This window comes from Littorina saxatilis, linkage group LG12 (genome assembly GCF_037325665.1).
Source record: "Littorina saxatilis isolate snail1 linkage group LG12, US_GU_Lsax_2.0, whole genome shotgun sequence".
Lineage (NCBI taxonomy): Eukaryota > Metazoa > Mollusca > Gastropoda > Littorinimorpha > Littorinidae > Littorina > Littorina saxatilis.
This window is the reverse complement of record NC_090256.1, coordinates 46042529-46048528: the sequence shown is the minus strand read 5'-3', so window position 1 is coordinate 46048528 and position 6000 is coordinate 46042529. Positions and strand designations below refer to the sequence as shown.

Here is a 6000-nt window from a genome sequence, read left to right as displayed (position 1 = left end):
ATCCTACTATCTGGCCTTCCCTCACTCAGTTTTTGACTCTACCCCTCCCCACCTCAGCCGTTTAGAGACTTATGGAAGTCCTTAACGTAGGCAGGACTAATCATTTATCATACCATGAACTATCTCTTTCTCCTCGCCTTTTATTCAAAGTTCGTTTAATCTGTTTAAAATCACCAGCGTGGCGATCATGATTTCCTTACTTGTAATCAACAGATAGATCTAGATCTATCAGCATCACAATCCAGCTAATAAGCAATTGCAAGATTAAACAAAGTCTCTGCATTTCAGCGCTTCACCCGATGAATAACAGACCCCAGGGGAGAATTAAACAGTAAAATGATGTGACATTGGTGAATGGATGCGTATTCTTGAAAACTTACCTTCAGAAACGTTGTTCGAGTTTCGCTCAAATCAAAACAAGCAATGTTGCGGAGGCCGCCATCTTGAATTTTCATGCTGCGGATATATAAAATTCTAAAAACGATCAAATTAAATACCAGAACACAAAAATACCCATAAGAGTATTTATGTCATGCATGTGTTATCAGCAGACAACTTCTGGTGCATGGTAAACCATTGAATTTTAAATTTGCTGAGTTGGGAATATTTACTGCTGAGCGCTTTTGGTAGGAATTTCGTCTGCTGTAAATGCAGCCTTTTATTCCCTATCAAAAACAAAAACAAAAACGATTTCTGAAGTGGCTCTGTATCTGAAATCCCTTAAATAATCATAAGGAACAATATCACAAAGTATGATGTTTGTTGCAAGATGTGAATGATTGATTAGTGCGTCTGCAACATACGAGCCCCACTACTATAGGTGTATTGTCTGCTTCAATCCCCCAAACTTCGGAGAGAGAGAGAGAGAGAGAGAGAGAGAGAGAGAGAGAGAGAGAGAGAGAGAGAGAGAGAGAGAGAGAGAGAGAGAGGGAGGGGGAGATAGATAGATAGATAGATAGAGAGAGAGAGAGTGTGTGTGTGTGTGTGTGTGTGTGTGTGTGTGTGTGTGTGTGTGTGTGTGTTTGTGTGTGTTTGTGCGTGTGTGTGTGTGTGTGTGCGTGCATATTCCTGAGCGTGCGTGCGTGTATGTGTTCAAGTGTCTGGCTTCCAAAGGGACGTTATTTCTGGAGCTCTCGCTACCGGGGAAAAAGTCGTTCCCTCATGTCGTCATCAACCCACGTTAAACTCTTGTTTGGTCAACAAACCCACCCAAACCCCCCTTACCACTCTTCCCCCCCCCCCCCCCCGCCCCCCCCCCCCCCCCCCGGCCCCAACCCTCCTTCTCCTTTTTACGCCATATTTCTCTTCGTCCTGACATAAAAAGACAGTTCTGGAATCCGTTTTTGGACTGCCGCCCCCACATCAGAATATACCTCGTTATTTCTGTATCTGCGTCCAATCTGACACGCCCTTCCACCCCACTACCCTCCACATCCCAGTACCGCCATCACAGCCCCACCCTAATCCAACCCCACCCCTCTACACCCTACACCCGACTCCGCGCTTTGTCATTCATGCTGCCCGCCTCCCCCCCCCCCCCCCCCCCCCAACCCCCTCTCTATTCGTTCTCACCCACTCCCTTGGTCTCCTCGGCCAATTGGATTAAGTCCTAAAAGCCCTGACGTCAGTATCATCACCCTTATGCAGAAGGAGGAAGGATAGGTAGATGATTTGGGTGAGGGGGGGGGGGGGGTTAAAAAAAAAAAGGCGGTAGGCGTGGAATTGGCGAACGACGCGGTGTGCGAGCCGTGAGAGAGAGATAGAGAGAGAGAGAGAGAGAGAGAGAGAGAGAGAGAGAGAGAGAGAGAGAGAGAGAGAGAGAGAGAGAGAGAGAGAGAGCAAACGGTGAACAGTGAAAAAGGCCGCGAAGACGCCAGAACTTTCCTTTTCTCTGCCCCCCTCCCTTCAAGCACGGTCAGTATTGAGGAAACCTCCTCAGAAAGTCTTAGACTCAGCCACCGACCGTACATCACGTGCTATCGTCCAGCTAAGTCTGTTGGCTGTGCAGCTTCGCCCCACTGAACGATCGCCGCTGCTAGAACTTTTCCTCCGCTTTCGCTTGGGACGGAGACTTTGAGCTTGAACTTGATTGGTCAAGAAAAAGATTAGGAAAGTGGTCAATTCTGAGACCAGCGTGTAAATCGAACAAACGAACCAGACGTTGAACATTAACTCCAAGAAATCTTAGACAACGAAAGAGAAAGGGAGCAGCACCAGCCCGAATTTTCGAAGAAAGCTGACAAGTCTCTGAAGGTAAGTTTGCTTTCGATATAGTGTGAGTCTCGTCAAGTTGTGACTCTGGGTCATCTTGAACACAAGGCCAGTACTGTAACTGCCCTTGATACGGATCGATCCAAGGGGGGGCAATCTCAGTCATCTCAAAGAGGGAAATCCAAACGCTATCCGCCTTGTTCGATTTTATGGGCTTGGACGATAGAGAAAAATAAGAAAAGCTAACACTAGGGTAAACCTGGACGAAATTGCTATCAAGAACGCAGAATTGATTTTTTCTGAGGTTTTTTTTTTGCCGTAAGCGCCATGTTTATCGCGTCTCGCACATCTGATGTTGACATGCATCAACAAAGGGGCCTCACTCTGGAAGAGTTTCCTGCTCCGATAAACATGGCGCTTACGGCAAAAAAAAAACTCAGAAAAAATCAATTCTGCGTTCTTGATAGAAATTTCGTCCAGGTATACTCCAGTGTTTGCTTTTCTTATTTTTCTCTATCGTCCAAGCCCATAAAATCGAACAAGGCGGATAGCGTTTGGATTTCCCTCTTTGAGATGACTGAGATTGCCCCCCCTTGGATCGATCCGTATCAAGGGCAGTTACAGTACTGGCCTTGTGTTCAAGATGGACTCTGGGTTTGTTTTAATTTTATTTTTAGATATTTAGATACTTCGGCAAATAGTGTAGAAATTGTACACATATTATGAATATTAAAGGTGTGTTTGTGAATGGCATTTGAATTTTGTTTCCAGTCTATTTACAGATTTAGGTTTAATGCCTCCATTAGAAGGAGAGAAAAATGTTGTTCCGAGTCCGATTCCTTCGCCTTCCACTTTTTGTCATTGATCTAAGTTTATTGTTGACTCTGTGGTAAACGAACATTTTTGTCCGTTTGATTTATTTTATGATGTCACTTACATGTAATCTGTATTATTAATTTCATATCGTATTGACTACGGAAAACAAAACACAAAGTTAGATCCGAATTCTTTCTTGAAATTACCTGTATGCATGACACAGCGCACGTGTAAAGTATTACCGTAGCGGGGATAGAAACCGTGGGGGGAAATCCCCTAACGTTGCTGGAACAACTACTGCTGTCACAATTATAAGAATCAGTATCTGTGAAGTGTTGTCTTCCACTAAGATCAAAACACGACTACGAAATGTAATCTTAGAAACAAAGGGACGTAATCGCTCTAAATGCACACGGCGTGTGCAACAATAGTAAGTGAGACTTCTGCGGAACCAATCGCCTTGCACCTGGGAGAATAGCAAGCATTGAAATTAACAAGCGACTTCCATTATCTTATTACGGAATGTAATGCTGCCCTTCTGATATCGTATTTTGTATTTGTTTTGTAACTGTTCATCAATAAAGAAACTGTATAGCTTCCCTCTCGTGTTATATACAGTCATGTTGATGGCCACAAATCGGTTTAGGTTTTTAAAAATATCCATTCGGTTGGACACTATAAGATGTTTGGAGGCTTGTTGACAGACCGGCATTTTGTGTTGATCCGAGGGGACCATATCGTCTTCTCTTTCATCTTCATCGACCAAGGCCGAAGGCCGAGGTTGATAAAGATGAATTTAGAAGATGATATGCTCCCCGAAGACCAACAAAAAATGCTGGTCTGACAACAAGCCACAAAACACTGTTTTTGTCATCATTTTGGAAAACCAACAGTACGCATAATAATAGATGGCGATCCCTATTCTGAACGTAATTTTTAGAATGCAATTCAGGGCCCCAAAGCGCGTCAAAAGTTTGACATAACACGTCATACTTCTCTGTGACGTCAAACGTAACCTGATCGTCGCTTTTCTTCCCATTGCAAACAAGAGGCGAAGCCATCAAGGCTCACGTAAGAAATCGACAAACAGTAACACAAACTCAATCACTCCGTCACACATACACACACACACACACACACACACACACACACACACACACACACACACACACACATACACACACACACACACACACACACACACACACACAGAAAGAGCATAGGTGAAACTGTGCAAGAAAGCGAGACACTAGATCTAGATCTGTCTGTCTGCATGTAGGACACGACTGCCAACTAGTCTCGGCCCGCTCAAAATAATAATGACCGAGACTTTCAGTACTTCCTTCGCGTGACGTCTAACCCTCTTACGTCATAATGTGACGTCAATGTAATGTGACGTCTTCAAATGTTGGAGTTTCTACCACAGACATACACACGCACGCACGCACATACGCACGCACAGACAGACAAAGTTACGATCGCATAGGCTACACTTACGTGAGCCAAAAATTACAGAGCAGCGCTGCCATCATATTAGCGAGTTCAGTAAGTTTCTGGCATATGGCTTTTCTTTTAAATGTGTTGTGACTTTGTGATTACAGAGATTAGTTGCAAATGCTCTGTGTTTTTTGTTACCCAGCTGGTTATAAATGAAAACTCGTGAAAATGATGACAAATAATAATGGGTTTTTTATTCTGCATTTTGGAACATTAGCAGCCTATCTGTTTTTTGATTTGTACTCATACTGTACCACCAATACAATAAAGCTGATAGGGAAAATGTGTAGCCGTGACAATCACTAGAGAACCTAGCTCCTGTTTGATAAGCAGTTATTGTGCCCCTTCCTCCTTTCCCGAGACTAGATGTACGCATATGGCAGGACAGATTTTCTTTGTCCTATCGATATATCTAATGGAACCCCCCCTTTTCAGACCCCCCAATTTAGGACTCCCTCCTTTTTAAGACCTAGTTTCCCCCCCCCCCCCCCCCCAATTTAGGATTCCCTCCTTTTTAAGACCTTGTTCCCCCCCCCCCCCCCCCCCCCAATTTAGGATTCCCTCCTTTTTAAGACCTTGTTTCTCTATGTGTGGGTCCTAAAAATGTCGCATCACTCTAATATGTAAAAATGTGATTTGTCCCGACAAGTTAAAAGCTCTTGGCACTCACCTGAGCCTGAACTGCAATTGCTGGAAAGCGCTTCCAGGGTGTGTTTATTTTCTCTCTTCAAAACTGTGTTCAAAGCATCATTACTGCCCTTTCTAACCGCTCAGGCTTTTTTTCCTTGAAAAGTGATACCATTTTAAATGTGGGCTGGTTGATACTATTGTTGTCTTTGTGCGGATTTATTTTTGTATAACTAAATACCACTTTATGTTATGCTTCATAAACGTTTGAAAACCGACATTTTTGCATGCTTAAAAAGCAACAACATCTAAATAATCACAAACTCACATGTTCTTTTGTGGGGATGACAGTTCTAAAGAGATTGCACGGAATTGCTAAATGTGCAAAATTGTAGGAGCAGCATTTTAAACATCTGCCTTTTGGTTGCCATTCTGCCAGTGTCCATAACCTAAAATCCAGTGTTCAACTCACATCTTACCAGCTGCCATGGAAACCATTTCAGGCAGCAAGAAAACACGAATTAAAAGGAAGGCCGGAAAAGAAAAAAAAACACAAGCACAAAAATTGTAATAATATTAATAATAATAAAAATAAAATTGCACTACCGTGCCCTTGGTGGAAATTACTGGTTAAGGCGATCCCTGTGTTGCGGCACATAGTTTTAAAATGGATTTTTTTAAAATCATCTGCCACGGTAAATTATCTCATGGCAGAAACTGGCACTTCAAAAATCGATCTATATATAGAAGTCCATCGGAGAATGATATGTTCGTTGGTTACTATGTTAGAAAAAGCCTGGTCCTTTAGCAAATCACCCATTGTTTACATATCAAATCCTGGTCGGAAGG

At 43.1% G+C, this 6000-nt stretch overlaps 1 protein-coding gene across 1 annotated transcript in view; it reads left to right on the top strand.

Annotated features, from left to right (window-relative positions):
- The first annotated feature begins 1882 nt into the window (after positions 1–1882).
- The window catches only part of LOC138982065 (conoCAP-like), a 79399-nt gene continuing 75281 nt past the window's right edge, over positions 1883–6000 (top strand). The window contains exon 1 of the mRNA XM_070355289.1: positions 1883–2253. The gene's annotated coding sequence lies outside the window, so the exon portion shown is untranslated. The remainder of the gene's footprint in view (positions 2254–6000) is intronic.